The 20,308-nt window shown below is 38.9% G+C and overlaps 1 protein-coding gene and 1 long non-coding RNA gene across 6 annotated transcripts in view; one reads left to right on the top strand and one right to left on the bottom strand.

Annotated features, from left to right (window-relative positions):
• Positions 1–20,308, top strand: part of LOC116062481 (complexin-1) — a 60,702-nt gene that overhangs the window by 20,774 nt on the left and 19,620 nt on the right. The gene's annotated exons all lie outside the window — the stretch shown is intronic.
• Positions 7,856–14,186, bottom strand: LOC116062484. The gene is made up of 3 exons (XR_004108011.1): positions 14,176–14,186; positions 12,968–12,969; positions 7,856–7,972 (listed from the first exon to the last, which is right to left on the bottom strand). It is a non-coding gene; the product is annotated as an uncharacterized LOC116062484 (long non-coding RNA).

The raw sequence follows: 20,308 nt of genomic DNA, 5'->3' as shown, positions 1-20,308 counted from the left end.
GTTGACGTTTTTGCAGATTTTAATGCTTTCAGTGGGAGTTTAAGTGCAGTTCAGTGTGGAGTTGGCCACTTTTTTTGTCGTTTTGAGATTACTGTAGCTGGAGCCTTTTGGGTAGATCCCTTCAGCGCTGAGTCATGGCACGATTTATATGTCTCCCAGCTAACTCCCTAGCTCAGGTGATGACCCTGGCAACTCACAAATCCTGATTCTAAGATTTCAAAGGCTGTGCACAGCGGGCTCCAGTCTGGGCTTTTATATATCCCTGGTGTGTGGTGAAGCCCACATGCACTTTTGAAACGTACACACAAACAAAGTTTGCCTGCAGCGTTTACCTTTTGTAAAGCTATTTGTTGTGTGATGTGTGTGGGATTGTGGTGGGTAAGTGGGATTTGCAACCAGAAATCGAAATTACTTTAAATTGAAATTACATGTATGTTATTTCAGTCTTATTATAGCAGAACCCTTTACTTGTGCTGGATCTATACAGTATTATACTGAAGTCCTGCGATGTATTTATGGAACATTATTAAAACCCAAGTAATATCAGATGTTAAAACAAAACCCTCTTAACAACAAAAACAACATCCATCTGAGTCCTCTTGAATGAAAGGACAGTGAAGATCATTCAGATTATTTTAGGTGGCCATAAAAACAGAAAAAAGAAACAAGTATATTGGACAGGGAAAGTGGCTGACACCGTGCACTGTGAAACATTCCAATTTATCGCTGAGGTGCAGTAGATCAATACTTTAAGGCCGAATTGTGTGACAGCAGAAAGTTTTTTTTCTTCACAACAAGCAATTTAGAAAGGAACTTTGTAATAGATCATAGCTATCTGCCCTTTTTCTATAGGTCTTGAAATACAGACTTCTTTTCTTTCCAAACATGAATAGCGGAACTCTGTGCTACAGCTGCAGGTCTTTGAGAGCTGTGCTCACTGTGAACCTTTGTGAAGGTACGCAGGCTCGGGAGATGTGGGTGTTAAGAAAGGCTGGCGTGGGTGGGACTGTGAACTTTTGCTGACTGCTAAAAAGCTTTATGAAGCTTCCTGGAGCGTTTCACCTAAAGAGCTGCAGCAGGCATCCGAAAAAAAACAGGTCGAACCATTAATACTGGCATGGGAGGTCACAGGTTAGATACTCCCGTTAACTAACTCTGACTCCATATCTCTTCCCAGTGCTTCACAGGGGCATTCTCCTGTGCTATTCTTATCCATATGAGAATAATTCAATAATTCATTGCAAAGGAAAGGGATGCTACTTCTATTTTTTTGGTAAGTGAGCTACCTTGCCTGCTTCCACAGTGTAGGGATTGTGTCTTTGCTAATAGCATTTTCTCAGTTAAACAGTATGCGCCTGCTGTGTGAACAGCTATTAAACAAAAGGGGAAGCTCAATCACTGAAGGCCAGTTTATAGAACTAAGCAAATATATCCTCTGTAAGACATCAAGCCACTGAAAAAAAGAGAAAAAAAGAAGCCAGCTGACACAATAGAGCTCTAATTAGTTTGCAGATGTGAGTTGGATGGCAAGTGCCTCGATTTTGGGGACGGTTAAACGTGTCACTGGCAGCGAGGGAGAGAGGCATGAAATTAGTCTGCTGACATAGCTGGTTTAATGAATCACTGACGACCATCCCAAATAACATTAAGCAACATTAAGGTGTGAATACAAAATCCAACCACTATGTAAAACATACTTGGGAATTAGGAATCGTGATGACGTGTGTAGAATGTCCTGTTTCTGAGATGCAAGGTTGGAATACAAATAAATTGTGATAACTTGAAATGAGGAACATAAGAGGTGAAAGGGAAGTAGGTTGAAAATCTCAGGTTTAGTTAGTGTTAAGCATTTCCAAATGATATACTACTTACTTGGACTTTGAAATTCAAAGTACTTCTGGGCATGCCTAGTAGGCTACTCAAGAGGGGGGCGTTCGTAAAATGGTCCATTCCCAGCCCTGGTGCCCACTTGTTCTTCTCTTAGTTACAGCAAAACATGAAACTAGCGATTCATGCAGAATAAATAATCATGACACCAACCTTAAAAGTAATGCGTGTAAGGCTTTTTTATTCGAGCCATATATCCTTACCAAGGAAAAAGTAACTGCTGTTAAGTTAACAGTTTTCACAACAAAATCTGAAGTTACCTGTTAGGCTACAAATAAGTCAGTATGCATACCTGACACACTTGATTTACATTTGATGTTGATGTGCACTATTCTTCCAAAGCTTAACATTTTGGGAAAACATGTACAGTACTTGCTTTCTGCTGAGAGTTAGATGAGAAGACTGTCTCTCGACTGACGGGTAAATATGAAGGTACCCCCAGCAGCCAGTTAGCTTAGCTTAGCATAAAGACTAGAAACACAGGAAAGCAACTAGCCTGAGCTCTGGCCAAAGTTTACAGTATCTGCCTAGCGGCACCTCTAAAGCTCACTAATTAGCACATTAAATTATTAAATCAGTATAAATTGTAGGTGTGGATGTTATTTGTGGAACATATCAGTCCTTGGTTTGTCATGCTGAACAGTAGGACGTATCCTAATGCAGATGGTGTAGGGTGGAGCTGCCTTTCATCGGTTCAATGGAGCAGTTTGGCAATGTATTCTCTTGTGGTGACAGGTTCAGAATCGAGGGCAGGGGAAGTTGACCTCCTGTCAGACATTTAATACAATCTTACTGCCCTGCCGTTGTCCAGGCTGCTAGAGAACACACAGATAGGAATAGATTTCATATGATTAAAAAAGAGAAGTGGAGACAACCCTTTGCTGGAAGGTCAGTCCCTCCATAGGCGCTCAGACTATCGCTGACTCAGTGCTAACACTTCACATACAATCACACGTACAGTTAGTGTGACATTGCTGAAGTTGTGTTACTCCGCTGACTCCCTGGAGGTTGAAATGATAGAATCAATAGCAGCCTGAGGGTCGTGCTGAAAAAGAGAATTGCTCTTTTTATTGCTAGAATGATTATGAGACTGAATTGGCAGCTTTGTTATCAGGGTGGTGCACAGTTCAGATATATGTGGCAGTTTTTGTCCTCCAAGACAATGGAGAGGAGATATCTTCTCAATCCATATCTACAGTGCTGCAAAGAAACATGTCCCACAGGCCAAACGAGCAGACAAAAGCCCACAGCTGCCTGAGCAGAGCGTAAACTATTGATGGAGACGACATCAGCAGTGTTCAGACAAAGCTGCAGCCTCACACTAGAGAATGTGCATGTTTGTATGCTCCAACAAATTAAGGACAAAATGAACATTACAACAACTCTTTTCTTCTTAGTGTATGAACACATATATTCATCCTTTGCACGTGACGTCACGCTCCACTCGCGCAAATTATGAACGCCATGACGGACGGCGGAAGAGCTATGCTGTAGATGGACGGCAAGCTAAACTCGTACATTTTTGTTCGTGTTTGTGTTCTCACATTCACAATATGCAGAGTAATCCTCACCAACACAAGCATGCAGAGTAATCCTCACCAACACAAGCATGTGTATGTATTGCCTTTCTGTTTTAAATGAGTGATAAATAAAATTATCCTCAACCAGCTAGCTGCCGTGCTAACCAGCTGTCCTGCTAACAGGTCCAACCCGATGATGACCCACATAACTAGCTAGCTAACATCGGTTATTCACTGACCTAGCTACATATCCAAAAAAGAAAGCCGTTCCCTTGATCATTTAACTTAACACACATACAAAAAATATTGGTTAAATTAAAGATGACATGGCACGGAAACTAGCTTCAAAAACAAGTAAAATGCGAGTCTGCGGAGCTCCTACCAGCTAGCTTTGGACTGCTCGCTAGCTGCTGCCCATCGCGTCGTAATATCCACCGCTCAAATCTGAAAACATCATCATGCGAATAAAATCACAGATAAGAAGATGGCTAGATGTTACAATTATGTGTGGTTACTACTGATCATAGACACTCTGTGATTTACTGCATGGATTAACGTGTGATAGATAATTAATGACTGCACTTCCCAGAGTTGGGATGCGTTCAGGCATCCATTAGGAAGTTGCACTGGTACACCCAGTGAACAACGGTATGTGGGTAGCCACGACCGACCATGTCCTCTAAAAACATGGGCTACGTGTTATATAAATCTTTACTTAAGTAAAGAATAGATGTTAATACAAAATAAACCCTAGATTGATGTCTTATCTTTGCCATTATGAGGTACCTCCCCCCGCCGTTAGCGTAGCATCGCGTACCTGTAACCCAGCCAGCTACAAAGAACTGGTAAGCATCCAGACTTTTAAAAGCTTTGAGATCAGCACCAGTATATGGGGGTACCCTGTTTACCACATAGTGGTACAGATCGTGTGGACTGAAGTCGGGCAGACTCGGTGATTTAATGAGGTCCGTGAAAACGGAGGGAGAACGAATTAAGGGTCGGTATCCAATCCTGCTATCTCCAACTTCTCAAAATACTACTCTTTGTGAGCACCTACCAGATGCCCTACCTCGACCAATAACGGCACGACAACTTGTTGTGCCGTATAACAAGCCATATAAAGCCATAAATACAGTTTATTTAGTGTTATGTATTTCAAACTGATTGAAACTATGAAACTTTCCGCTCGTCCACTACTGTTTAGCCTGTGCTTCCGCCGTCCGTCATGGCGCCATCACGTGGTCGTGTGACGTGTTTGCAAAGGGTCATACAGTAGCTGTAGCACATCACAGAGAGTGCAAGCTAACAACCATTTGTAAAACCATTGCCAATGGAAATTGTCATATACAATGTTCTAACCGAATTTTACTCAAAATCACCCAAAGAACAGATTGGTCTAAACCAATTTTCAGTCAGATGTCTCCATGCCCCTGAAATATGTTGTTTGTCCTCTTGCAAGAAGTAGGATTAGGGTTAGGGATCATTACAGTTTATATTTAATGAGGTCTTATTGAGAAATGACGGCTTAGTTTATCTACAAATTGTTTGTGTTGCTATTTGTATTTTCAAAACTTTATTTGGACTCAATTAATGTTTTCTAAAAGTGATTTCTATTCTTTTTTTTTAATGAGCACTAACTTTGCAATATTTTTTTTTTTTTGAAAGCATTTCATAGTATTTTCACAGCTTAGAATATTTTGTTTCAGTAACAATACACCATTTAAACCTCCAGGTTTTATATTTAGTATGACGCTGTGTTCCAATATATCAGTAAGTCAAAAGCTGTGTCCACACTGTGAACAGTGCATAATGAAAATCCCTTTTTTTATTATCAGTCTTTTTCTATATTTGACTGCTGACCTCAACAGCCGGTGTTCAACCTACCCTTCAGTGCACAAAAGTTACAGATGAAAACACATGAAATATTGATTGTGTACACTCTGACATACACCATAACCATGAGTAATTATTATATTTGATATTTAATAAGAGTAATTGCTGCTTAGGGATGGTTGTCTGACTGAACACACAGCACCGGCAGGGTTTCATGAGAGCCATCTGCTAAATGTCTGAGGAAATCTAATACTTCTTTTTCCTTGTCAGCATTTTACCTTATTTAAATATTACTGCCTAGACAGTAAGTTTGATTTTGAACAGCAGTCTGTTCAGAGACATTTAGATAAGGTCCATAAAAAAATTCAATTTTACAAAAAAGGAAAGACTATGCTGCTGTGCAACATTCAGGATTAAAAACAGTGTTAACTGTTGCAAAACAGTTGCATTTTTCAAAAGATATTTCCGGAAGTTTGCAGTTGAAGGCTGTCGTGTGTTTCCTTGGTGTTCTGTGCCTGTCAATGAGCTGTTGGTTAGCTGAATAAACTTAACGAGAGTAAGAAGCTGGATGAGGTGATTGCAAATGAGAAAGAGGCTAATTTCCAATGCAGCGGTGATGGTATGCTAATGATAAAGCTGCTAATTACCGATGATTCCAGCTGGGGTGATAAAAGAGATGATATCAAATCATGTGCCATGAGAAGTGTTGATTAATTAGTTTCTCCTTTTTTTTCCACCCTCGAGGGGAGACACTTGAGCAGCAGCAGCTGCGGTGTGGCATCACATCAAAGAGACTTAACTTTGGAGTCAACAGGTTCAGAGCATCTCTGATTTGTTCAGAACAACTCGAGTCACCCCGAGGGTTAATGTAAAACTGCTGTTGCACTGTTACCTTTCAAGCAAAGGGGCAAACACTCATAGCTGCATGGCGCTTATGCATGCTGTTATTTCAAGGAGTGTCTGCTTAACATTTGGCTTTCAGTTTCGGTAAATGTAAAAAATGCGTGCAACTTTATACCTGTCAGTGCAGCAAGAATATCTCTCTAACTGTTCCCAATGCAAACCTTTTTCCAAGCATTTTCTCAGTATCTTGAAGTATGAAAGAATAACTCAATGAGTCAACTCAATCTTGAATTTAGAAAATACTTGAAAGAAGATCATCTGATTCGGAAAGAGAATAGAATATTAGAATAGAATATTCTCACTGAACTGGCAGATTTTATTCACTTTAAAGAAAATATAACTTAAGCTCTCAAAGCTGAGGTTTTTCTTAACTTATCTTTCAAGAGATCATTTGTATGTGTGGGACTATTTCCTTAGATTTTCTCCGGATGATTCCTGAGGTTTTCTAGGTAATGGTATTTATTTTAAATCACTTATAGTTGCTGTTACACTTGCAAACAATAAACCGGTAGGAAGCAAAAAATGTTTCATTACCCGCCCTACTCTGCCTCTGATTGGCTAACCCTGATATTTTTTACGTTAACCCTATAATGAATCCCAGTCCTCATGCCTAAAACTAACCAACCCCAACCAACGAAGGCAATGAGTACTAAAAATGAAACAATGACCGTATTAAGTGAACAATTAGGACTCAAAGCACTTTTTGTCCAGGCTGTTCCATTTTGTGAACAATGTAACAAAAAACAGGACTAACATTTCTTGACTGTTCATCTGATGTGGATGTAAACATCTTCAAACAAAAGCTGAAAGTCATTGTTTTTGTTGTATTTAAGATCCATTGTGCTGGAGTAGAAAGCCACATTTTCTCTGCTATTAAGTATTACAATACAAAGTATTAAATATCTTGAGATCACCAAAATGTTATTTAAAAGGCATTAAAGAGCCCCTATTATGCTTTTTGGGATTTCCCCATGTTTTAGTGTGTCATATAGTTGTTTGTGTATGTAATAGATGTATAAAGTACCAAAGAAAAATAAAAAAAAATTCTCTCCAAATGGAGAATGCCAGCCCAGTTTTTCATATGTGCTGCCCATTGGTGCTGCCTGAGCAAGCAAAGCCCGCTGCAGTGGCTTGTTTGAATTTGGTTGACCAATCACAACTGAGTGGGCCAGCTGACCAATCAGAGCAGACTGGGCTTTTCAGGAAGGCCAAAAGCTCAGACAGACTGTTTCAGGTGGAGGAGCTGCAACAATAGGCAGTTTGAGAAACTTACTCTGTTTTTTTTAACATCAAAGCATGTAAACCTATTCTAATAGACCCCAAGAGTACAAATATGATGCTGAAAAGGAGTAAAATAGGGGCTCTATGAATACTAAAAAACCGTGTATAAAAAGTAGCTATCGAACGATACTGGTTTTTCAATGCCGATACAGATTCTTAGTAGTTAATGAAACGAATAAACCGATATTTAGACCCAATATGCATTTACAGTGAAAATGAAGTATCAAGTCAAAATTAAGATTTTAGAATGTAACAAACTGCAACACAAAACTTTGTTTAAATGCTTTAAGCAATTATTTAATAAATTATAAACTTTCAACATAATACCCAGTAACAGATAGTCAGATAGTGTTGTGGGTGGGACATTAAGTCAGACTCCGTGGTGAGTGAAACTAAAGCAGAGGGACAGACACAGAGCTGAAGCGGAGCCACACTTTTTATGTAATTAACTTTATCGGTTATCAGGCAAATAAAACGTTGATACAGATAATCTGCAAACTGCCAAAAAACAAACCGATAATCAGCCAGGGCCGATAATCAGTCTATCCCTATTAAAAAGTGCTGCTATAAAGATCTAGCAGTCACTAGACTTCTACAGAAACAATGCTGGATATAGAAAGTAACGTTCCAGACTCCTGACTGTATGCTATAAACAGTCTAATTTTTACAGTCTGGTGGCCAAGCTGGAGTTCCTCGCCAGATTTTTATCATCAGCCAGCTGAGCGATCTAAGCTGCTCTGACATCAGTTTACTCCCCATCTGACACCCTCCAGGTCCAGTTAGCCTCCTAAAACCTGGCACACACAAGTTTCTCTTCCCAGCGCTAACATAGTCAGCCACCGACCAGCATTCCCCGTTCAGCCTCGAGGAATAAAGGTTAATTTTCCGAGTGAGCTGCTCCTGTCACATGCATCAGCATACTGATTCATGCACAGTGTATTTGGCTGTGTGTTGGTACAGTGTGTGCGCAGCACCGGCCGGTGAATGCATCTTGCTGACTGTGAGTCATACACAGCCGCTGGCTCTCAGACATCGAGTCCGACAGAAAGTCAGAGCGAGGGCTGGCTTCACTGGTGCTGCTGACCGACTCGGACCAAGGGAGGAAAGAGAGGCCGACCGCCGCTAACAAGGCAGTGTTTGTATGTGACAGCATGTGTGTATACAGTATGTTTTACGTTTACGTTTTACATGTACGTGGGTGTGTGTTATCATATCTCTAACGTGAACAGGTCTAAAGAGATATTACAAGTTTTGTTTAGTTTTACATTTTCATAAAATTTTGACAATTGAGCTGAAAGAGGCTAAAAAAAGCCCTTCAGTGCTGAAGGAAACTGCAGTTGTCTGGTTATAAAAAGTATTGATAAGTGCAGCGTTAAGGAGTTGAAATCAAGGAGAGGTTCCCTTACTGTAGGGCAATTTGAACTTAGGTTTCTGAAACTCTGAGCCAACCTAAGAGAGCTAGCACTGACAAAGGCAAACTGCAACTAGTCAAACGTTTTATGTCTCTATACCTCACATCTTATATGGAAAGTTGCACTTTAACACGCTTTAAAGACCGCAACAGTTGGCCATCTAACTGCTCCAAAGCAAATAGAGGGAGTAAACCAGACGAGATAAAGAAAAGTTCTCTGCAAAGTGAAACATCCAATTTTAAACAGAACCGCGCTCACACACGAGGCTGCTGGGAAACATGTTTGTGGTCATCAAGCCCGGGTACACTGCACACTCTGAAGCTCAGATAGCACTGAATAGAAACTGTTTCCATTTCTTAAGGTTACTGGAAGTTAAAGTTAATTTTTTTTTGTGAGATGTATTTGAGGCATAGTTGAAGATCATGGTTAGGGACAGAATGCATTCAGTAAGTGAATCATGGACAACCGATGTTAATGAGGCCTATCAGACAGACTGCATGGGAAGCGTTTGAAGAGAATTTGGAGTGATTCTTTTGTCTCCCTGCTTGCTTTATACAAATATTTTTTTCTTGCATGAAGAATTTAGTGACACTCTCAGTCTTTTTTATCCTGAGCACTTAGCAAGACAAGGATGTTTGGATAAAGGGATTTAAAAGTTACTGTCTCAAAACGGGCCATATCCGTTGTTTCTTTGTCCTTAAGCATCATTCTGCTCGCCGTAATAATCCTCTGTACCAGTTAAAAGATCAACTGTCAGAACAAATGACAGCACACCATTACTGTATAATAGTGATGTTCTGTATTGCTCTTTCTATGACTCTTGTTCTTTGTACTTCCACAAATTTTCTCCTCAGTCTTTATTTCAAAATAAAGCCCAAAAGCCCTCTTGGTTTGTAACTTGTTTTACTGTAGCCACTTTTTTGCCCCTGATTACTTAAAAGAAAAGAAAAATACAGTTAATGCAGTTAATATGTGGAAAGTTGTACATTGGCCGAGAAAACCTTTATATGAACTCTGATGCAGGTTTACTAAAATACACCAACATATAATCCGCCGCTTTATATAGAAAATCTCCCTTTTTTACATGCTAATTTCATCAAGGTTCATTACGAAGACATAATAAACTGCATTAATGATTCTCCCTCTCAGGAGTAGAATTTCAACATCCATCTTCTCTGTCTAATAATACATCAGAGCGTCCTCACTGACCTTACCTTGACAGCCTCCCGTGATACATCAGCAATCCACTTATAGTCGAGGAGCGCATTGAAATGGGTTTTGCTACAGCTGATTTTTTTCAGGGTTCAGGGAAATAGACTCACTAAAATCATCAGATTTGACTGAATTTGTTTGCCGTCATAAAGCCAAGACAATGAAAGTGAAAAAAAAAAAAAATACCGTTCAAGGTTAATGTTCGTTTTTCTGCCCTTCCTTTGTTCTGAGGTCAGACATCAGAAAAAGAGCAGCAGGCCTGTAGTGGAGGTGATCCAGTGTCTCGCTGAAGGACGCTTTTAGCAGGACGGAAGTGCACCAAAACAACTGCTTTTACACAAATAATGTACCTGAAGTGTAGTCTCTTTAAAAGCTACATCCATCCAGAGTCTAAATAGCTGAACCAAATATATATGTCAGGCCAAATTCAAACTGCGGAGAAATGAACATTACTGACAGGAGTAGAAAGGCGACGAGAAACACCAACTTTTACTGTGAAACAGGAAATCTCCCAAATTAGACATTTACCATATCAGAATCAGAAAAGGTTTATTGCCACAGTACACTTAAGAGGAATTTGCCTTGGTGATTGGTGCATACATTTAAAAAAAAAAAAAACATTAAACATTTATATAAAATAAACAATAAATACACAAACAAATGTATACAAAATAGCTGTTAAGCATAAGTAAAAGGAGGCTGAATAGGTTGAGTGCAGAATGTGCAAAACAAATATAGCATGTGCAATGAGCAGGTGTATAGTCCAGGATGAAGGTTAAAGATGCAGTAGGTAAGACTTATAAAACTAACTTTCTGTCATATTTGCTGAAACTGACTCTATGTTCCAGTAGAACTACATAAAGCAGTTAATTTAAAAAAAAAATCTGTCCCTCCAGGATTTTTTTTTTTTTTTAGATTGTTGCGGCCCAAAATGCCTACTTTTGCGGGAGCTTTTGTAAAAAATTGCGATTAAAGTTGCAATGTCTTTTGTATGTTTATTGCAATGAAGTTGCGGGAGACAGTGAAAGTTGCAAAAAAAGTTGTGATTTTTTCTTTTTTGTATAGTTCTTTAAAAAATAAAAAGGAAACTTGTTTCGGAGAGAATAAAATTACTCTGGGCTGAGATTTCCTAGTAACCTTACCAAAAAGGCTCAGGATGCTCCAAATGTTGGTATAATATGAAAATGGCTGGTGGATTTAAGACAAAAAATAATAATTTATTGAATGACGGTTTTCATACCGTTTGATAAAGTACTTATTGGACTTTAACTTATCATTGCACTTACAATAACGAGCATAGCCGTCCTCAATTTAGGTCATCCTGTACATCTCATCTCTGGTTTTTCCTGCATCCACCGTGTGTGATTGTGTGTGTGCGCGTCAGTAGCGGGGGCAACTGTATGAGCAGCAGCCCCGCCCCCGCCCGCTGCAGACAGCCGACAGGATTGAAACAGCAGCCGCTGACTTTAGAGTGAAAAAACGTTAGAGCGTACATTGATGTTAAAATGTATACAGGTTGGCAGGACGGTCTGAAATGTTTTGCACGGTCTTTCGCTGTACGTTTTGTTGGTAAATGTGAGATGTTCGAGTCTCGTCTTCATATCGGAAACAAGCGCTCTCTCACTCCCGCTTGGTCATTGGCACCTAGAGTCACATTATAGTGACGTAAAGTCTGGCACGTGGGACTGAAACTCCAGTTATTGGTCAAATTTGCGGAAAAGTTGCGGTGATTGGTCAAAATTGCGAGTCGCACCAAAGTCACGGTGATTGGTTGAATTCGCATGAATTGGCGCGATTGCGACATCGCAAAATCCTGGAGGGACTGAAAAATCCATCTCCTCTGGCACCACCTACAGCCTGTAGTGTGATTTGCAAAAATCCACTGCTCCCTGTTAATTTACACCAATCAGGGCCAGGGGAGGGTGTCTAACTGCGTGTCAATCACTGCTCATGCACACACATTCATTTTACCTTGTGGGGGGAGGGGCTTAGGAGACCGTTTGGCCTCTAGCAGAAAGGGGGGAGGGACTGAGAAGTTGTTGATGTTCAAATTCTTTGGCTAAGACCTGGATCTTCACAATCATACCTACAGCACCTTTAATGCAAAGTGTAGTGTAACCAGCATATTCTTTATGAAGCCTATTGTAACCATGATTTGTCAGATTTTGTCAAACATGGTTAAGAACATGTAAAGTGTGGCCCATCTCCACTGTAGAGGAGATAACATTGATATTCTGTGCGGGTCCCCTTCCTCTGCTAGCCAAGGTCACTGACATGGATGAGTCAGCATCAGAAACCCCGCCGTCACACTCTACTTCCTTTTTTTTCCTCAAGGACAATCAACTCTTCTCTCTCTATTTTCCAATTTCTTTTCCCCCTTTCTTTCTTTCATCCTCCCCTTCCGTCTCTCCCGGTGTCTTTCTGATTCTCACCTTCCTTCCTTCCTTCATTCTCCCTCTTGTTTCTTTCTCTTTTCCATCACATGGGGATTACATTTCTTGAAATTCAGGGAGAAAAAGGGGTGAGTTCAGAGTGCCTCGCTGCCACAGAAAACTCGCAGAGAATCCAGCGCTGACCTCGATTCTCAGCTCACTTCTTACACTTTCTTTCACTGTTTTCGCCCGGGAAAAAACTTCAAAGAGCCGTGGGAGAGGCAGGGCTCTGGTCGCCTGGCGAACATCAGAGGACATCTCGAAATACTCCAACATTTCCTCAGCATGAAAGTGTGCCAGAGCGTGTGGTATGACTGAAAATCAGTCAAGAGGAAGGCATGATGGGATATTTCTGCTGCAGTCAGTCACACTTTTCAGACCTAACTGGTTGGATGTGCCGTAGTTATGGTTCTCAAATTGGAGGTCACATGTTTTAGGGCAAAACCGGACATTTTGTAAACAAGATATTAAATGTATCTGCTTTAACTTCTATTTCTGAGATAATAATTGCAGCTTTTAGCCTTCCTCCACGGGTTAGTCATGCAGCACAGCCTGAAAAAAATATAAACACCAAAATATAACCAAAAAACTGCTCACCTTTCTGCTTGTTTACAGTTGAATTCCTCTCAACTACGCCTACTTTCCACTCATAGAGGGTGACAAGTAGGAGTTTTTGGAGAAAAGTGTGAGCCAAAAAGGGTGTATCATTTGTTTTGGTGTGAAATTCAAAATGCTATATTCCCTCCAGAAATAGACACATAATATAACTGTCGTTGATGGATGAACTGAAAAAACAATTGTATGACTATTTTTTTGTTTATTGCATGGTTACAGTCTCCTTTTTAAACTTCAGTTTGTAACACTGTCCTTCCATATATAGTTCACAAAATGTAAATATTATATTTAGCAAATAAGAAATTAGCACACAATGTTAACCAGAAATGATACAATACATATCATTACTGTTTTTTTTTAAAATAAGATAAAATACGAGAATAAAATGTATAGTGCAGTATAAGAAATTAAAGAAAGGCAACATCAAAAAGAAAGGTTTTCAGCCTTGATTTAAAAGAACTGAGTTTTTGGCGGACCTGCAGTTTTCTGGGAGTTTGTTCCAGATATGTGGAGCATAGAAACTGAACGCTGCTTCCCCCTGTTTAGTTCTGACTCTGGGGACAGAGAGCAGACCTGTCCCAGACGACCTGAGAGGTCTGGGTGGTTCGTAGTGCAGTAGCAGATCCGAAATGTATTTTGGCCCTAAACCGTTTAGTGATTGTATGTATTAGTGCTATTTTTGGTCTAAATGCCCAGTGAATCTGCATACTGACAACTTTTGATACACTTAAGCTTGTCACTTTTCCAATGTGAACACACTACAGGCTTAAAACCTAAAATGTTGTATGTAAGGAACTGGGACACAGAGTTGGAGTTGGTGGAATATATAGCTGTTACTGGGGATGAAGGATAAAATATCACTATATGAAATAATCTGATTATATTTGGCCATTCAGGCTTTAATTTAGGAGAGAGAGAGAGCAAGAGAGAGAGAAAGAGAGAGAGAGAGAGAGAGAGAGAGAGAGAGAGAAAATTCAGATGTACAACTGTCATTGTGCTATAATAAGTCAGAAGTGAAACTTGACATCAGAGTTTGCAGCTGGCTCCGTGACAAGGCATAAAAAATATGTTGATGATCACACACTGCAGTGCATCTTTATTCATCTCCTCTGCCAGTCAGAGTTGTGGATTATGGACGGTTTGGCTTTCAAGTGGAACACTTTCTTTTGAGTTCACCAAGTCTCGTTGAATGTATAAAATATGAGGAACACCTGGTGTCTCTTCATAAAATACAACAGATATAGCAAGTGAATTCAAAGAAAGGATAAGATCCTATTTCGATTTGCAAATTTAAAGTTCCCTCTTCCCTCTACTTCTAGACAGAAGGACTTTTAGGCCTTGAAACAGAAGGTGGTAACAAGATGACTCAGGATGTTGACACTAGTGTCTACATGAAGATTCTTTCTTACTGAAGTGCATATAAAATAGAAAAGTAAAAAAATTAAATAAAAAAAGGTGGTTTTTTTTTACAATGTTTGTGCCTCTGCAAATTTTAGTCAAGCATCACTTGAACTTCTTGACTTTTTATTAGTAAACTCTAAAGAGAAATGCTCTCAAAAAAGACTACAATCATGCTGTAATTAAAAATGTTTAAGAGCAATAGCATTTTTATTTTGGGTTTGTCATTTTCAAGCTTGTGCAGAACAAAACATGGGTGCTTGTTAAGGATTTTAAGTATCAAAAGTACGTAAGTCAAGTACTCATTAGGCGGGATAATGGCCCCTGTAGAGCTAATTAAACCAGTATTATATACTGCCCAGCTGTTTATCTGGTTATGAGAACACCATGTGTTTGTGTGTTGAATCTTCTATCTTCTTTATCTTACACACATTAACTGTTAATGTCAAATATACATAGGTGGAGTAAAGTTTAGAAATGTTCCTACTGAAATGTAGTGGAGTAATATATATTACAAATACTCAACTACCTCACGCAACAAAATTTCAAAGAAAATGCTGTACTTTTTACTTCCCTGCATTAATTGTATCTGACAGCTGTATTTGTCTTCATTGATGGCCCATGCGTTGGTGGCATCACTTGTCATATAACGTGTTAAAATGCAAGTGTGTAAAGCCATTTGACTATCTAACTGCAGATGAACACAATTTATGTGAATGGCAGGCCTTTTTCACACTTGTGCATGCACATTTAGAAATTGCAACCTAATCTGAGCCATGCAGAGCTCCACTGTCCTACTCTGTATGTACGCACTGTCTTTGCTCCTGCGTGACCGCTCATGCTGAGAAAGGGATTGGCATGAATTGCATTTTCATATTTCACACACTCCAAAGCCCACAAATCCGAGCCACGGGTGACGGCGCGGAGGTTGCCGCGATCTCATGTTTGAGTTATAGTGTTAGTTATCATTGAAATCAGATTTCCCCCATGTGATCGATGAGTATACACAGAGAGTGGCAGGGATGGATGAGGCGCATAGCGGGAAGCCATAGATCCGTCGAGCTAATTCATACACTGAGGCTTTTCAAAGCCATCAGGAGGCACAGAGGATTGAATCATAGTTATTGATATTAACGTAGAGGCAGGAGGCGAAATTGGAGCTAAAAGCACAACTGGGGGTTGAGAGGGAAGCAGAGTCTTGGGTGTTATGGATATGGCCATGCATAATGCTGAGAATACTTACCCGAGGAGGATCTCGGCCAGCTTAGCTCCATGGGGATTTTCATGGTAATGCCTAGTTCAGGTGACAGCAGCATCACAGTGCTCTCAAAGATGCTCCAAGCTTTGAAAAGATGACTTTCTGCAAGTCCGTACTGCAATTTGCGATACAATGTAGACTCCCTGTTTACCTTGGCTAATACGTTTCAAAAACAACTCGGCTACTAAAAAAAGAAGTAGTTGACCCGCTTAGAGAAATACTTTAGCTTGTAAAGCTCTGTAGCTTATGATTATCAACAGCTCGGCGAGTCGGAAATGCAGGAGGCTTAAATTCCGAACCTCTCACTGCTTGGTTTATGACTTCCAGTGGTGTTTTCTACATTTTTTAAATGAACATCAAGACATCTTTTGTCTCTCTTTTATCCTTTAGATGACATGCCTATCAAACAGATGTCATCATGGCAATGATCGTATCATTGTTTTTTAGATAGAACGGCAAATTGTGTAAAATGAGAACCATGTCAGAAGCTACTATTGTATTAATGTGAAAGAGTCTTTTAGCTGCATGGATGATGGGAGAATTTTATTGCGGAGCTGAAGAGAGAGCCGCATTAGCATCTGCAGTCATGTGGGAAATACTACTACTGAAAATGCAAATCTAGTATTGATGGATTCTCCTAAACATAGATCTTGTTTGACAGTGAAAGCAAATCCCCTTTCCAAGTCATGCATTTAGAAGAGTTCAGTTTTAAACTTACGGCCTCTTGTCTAAGAAATTTTAACTACCAGTTCTATGTAAAATATAATATCACTTTTGCTTACCTTACTTTTGCTTGATTACCATAAATACAAAAAAAGGGAACACACAGTGTCAAGTATCAATATTCCATGATGCCTTTGCTCAGTTATTCACAAGAGCTGAGACGTACTGTAGATTTTCTTTTAGAAAAGTTCAGCTTCAGACACAATTGATGCTTATTTTCATGTTCATTTGCATACAGAACTACAGGGGGAGATACATGAACCTGTTAATTAGTTAACCTGTTAATTGGCTCTGGTATGTTAGGATTCAAAGGTGTTAGAAGTCACATCTCAGGTATGTACGAAGTGTATAAATAGGACAAATGAAAATGGGTGTGAAGATTACTAGGTAAAGGTGTGATAAGGTAAATCACCCTGCAAAAGAAACTGATGGATAACCAAGTTTTAGCAAAACAGATCTTTTGAATAGCTCTGCACTAAAACAGACTCACTCGGTGGTCGTTCACACTCATTATCTCATTGTAGAGACACAATAAAGAACTTTTGTTAACACTTTACATGAAGGTATCTACATAAGAGTGACATGACACTGTCATGAACACATGACACTGTCATGACACATGAACCCTAACCCTAACTATAACTTGTCATGACAAAAAACAAATGACACTTACTAAAAGAAGCGTTATGTCATAAACATTTATGACTTGTTTATAATGTTTATGACACGTTCATGACAGTGTTATGTCGCTCTTATGTAGATACCTTTAAGTAAAGTGTAGCTGAACTTTTTGATTTGTCTTAACTTACTGTATTTTTTTTTTTTAAGATTATTTTTTTGGGGCTTTTCCCTTTATGCGCCGCTGCAGGACTCAGCCAACATGGGGCGAACACTCTTACTGGGTGAGCTAGAGGCCGCCCCACTTCCTCTATTTTTAAGGCACAAAAACATACATATAAAATCAGTAAATAGCTTTCTATATAATTGTTGTTAATTGTTAATTAGTTGACAGATCTAATTGTTCATTTATTTAACTTGTCATTTGTGTGTGATCCTCTCAAAGGCAATTATCAGAAGCAATTATTTCGTTCCACAAAGAGTTTAACAAATCTTTGTCACATCTGACTCGGACATAATTGCTTTCAGGTCTTCTATCTGGCAGAACACACAACAAGCCAGTTATAATTAGGCATTAATTAATTTGTGTGTGAATGAACTAACATGATCTCAGTTATCTCATTAGATTGATTCACAAGTGGTTATAAAAAAAGCTTAAAAGAAAAAACTTTATTTTTCTACAAGTATAAAAACTACTTTGTCTGATAGTTAATTTAGATTTTATACAGGTCCATCGTTCATTCACAGCAAAACATTGACAGATATAATATTAGATTTAATCAATGAACAGTGTACTTAACCCTCTGAGGTCTAAGGGCATTTTCATATATCTTTTTAAGGGTATATGCATATAAATGTGTGTTTCATATCAAAATGTTCACAACAAACTCAGCTTTCTGGACAGTGAGGCCCAAATTTGTTCCAGAGCAATGAATAGAGATAATTTGGCCCATAAAGCTGAAAAGTTGATGTTTGCTTTTTTGAAATTTCTCAAATCTCTTGTGAAAACAAACCTAAAATCAATGGTTTTGGTGATTGAAATAAGTTTACAAAAGTCTCGGGTTCACTAAAGTAGCTTAACATATGACTATAATAGTAAATAAATGTCTAAAATGAAATGTTATAATATCCCTTTTAGAGTAGGACTGTTGTCAAACATGGCTTGGACTTGCGTCTTTTGTCCGCAGAGGGTTAAATGTGATTCTACCTCTTTGGCTCTGGATTACCTGCTTTATTTTACTCAGTTACATAAACGCATCTCCACAAAGCTAATTGGCTTGCTAGTTAGCTTTAGCATCTTATTTATAATAGAGAGCTGAAAGGAAACTATAACTTCCAGGTGGCACTGAAAGACTACAGCTAAAAGTTGCAAGGAACTGTAACGTTTTGCATGCTAACCAATTATTTTTAAAATTGCGAAGGATTTGAATTCTAATAGCAAATGTTGTAATAGATATAATTTATGTTAAAATATGGACAATAAACCACAGGAAGTTGATATTAGATATTTCAGGGGTTTGTCTGGTGGTTGCCAACAGCTACTGTTATTATAAAATGGGCAATGAACATCAAAATATGAAGATATCTAAAATAAAATGAATTAAACACAAGCTAAAAAGGTTGTAATAGACCAAGAATGAGCACCTGAAAGACACCATTTATGTTCAGTTTTCTCGTGCGTTTTTTTCGACTGATGTCACGTGAATTACTTCCAAGGTTATACACCATCAAAGATCTCTAGCCCTCTAGCCTGATGCAGTTCAGTGAACTGTCAAGACAGATGCACATGATTTAAACTCTGAGGGGGTGTGACAGCTGATAGGAAGTAGTTCCCATCATCTTGGAAGACTTGTATCCACGTTTACAAACGTAATATTCAAATCCTGATCAGGAAAACAACTGTTTTCATCAGAATGGGGATGATTCAGGTTTTCTATTTTAATAATAACCAATAAAACAACAAAATCTCATTCATTTGTAAAATGTTTGTCCATGAATTTACAAAGTCTTTGCACAACTCATTATGTTCAAGTCTGCATCAATACCTTTGTCTCTCAGATGCATTTAATGAGCCATTCTTAGGTATGTCCTTTAGTGTAAGCACAGGGATCAGAAAACCAGACATAGCTGTACAAAAAAAACACTGGTGTAAGATTATGCCTTCAAAGTACCAACTGATACTTTATTGATCCCTGTAGGGTCGGGAATTTTCAAACAATCTCCTATCCCTGACTGTCTTCATGTTGGTCAGGGTCAGCCATAACAGGTCTGTGTTTTATAGGGCTGAGCCCTTGAAGCATTCAGATGTTCAGTAACCTGCTTAAGGACACTTCAGCAGGGCAATGACCGAAGCTGAGACCTTGAATCGATAATGTTACCATAGAGCAAAGCCACTTCATGTGTTGTAGGAGCTTAATGCATATGCATATACCAACACAAGTCATGTGCTGTTGCCCAGCGAATACAATCTCTATTGTAATGTTTTATTGATTGTCTTAACAATTTTACCTCTCAAATAATTAGTTATTTGTAGTTTTTCTTGTTGTAGTTTCTGCATGTAGCACGTGTAGCTGAAATGTATGACAATACATTGTGTATTTTCAAAAAATTACAAAGTTTAAACAGCAGTTTGCCCAGATGAACACAATAAATACCCTATTTTTGTTGTTTCATTGTTTCCTGAGTGTAGGAGACCCCTGACAGCATCAAAAAAATATTTGTAGTCAATTCATGAATGTGACAGTGTAAACTTTAAATGTCTTTCCTGTCATCCAAACTTGCTTATTAGAGCAAATATTAGGTTAAAGAGCTTAAAAGCATAGCAACCATTATGTTAGATCAGTGACTGAATAATGGAAATGAAACATCGATGTCTAATGCCGAAACTAATATGCGATTAACATGTTGTCTCTTTCCCTCACACTGAATATATAATATAATAATATAATATATAATATCGCTTAGTAATATTAAAAAATATTTCAATTCCAGGTGGGCACTTTTCCTGAAAAAGTGTACCGTAAATGGCATATTGTACACAGTAAATTTTCCTCTCTGTTGTCTGTGTTTTACCTCCCCCATGACTCTGTGGTTGGGAGAGTCCTCGGTGTCGCCTGTGGAGAGTTTAGCCTGCCGCAGCGTCACCTCCATGACTCATTATTGCAGTGACGCTGGAGTAATTGCTTATGAAGTTCTGCGATTGCTCTCCATGATCTC

The sequence above is a fragment of the Sander lucioperca genome, chromosome 1, assembly GCF_008315115.2.
Source record: "Sander lucioperca isolate FBNREF2018 chromosome 1, SLUC_FBN_1.2, whole genome shotgun sequence".
Classification (NCBI taxonomy): Eukaryota; Metazoa; Chordata; class Actinopteri; order Perciformes; family Percidae; genus Sander; species Sander lucioperca.
The sequence above is the reverse complement of the archived record's forward strand: the minus strand, read 5'-3'. Positions and strand labels throughout refer to the sequence as shown.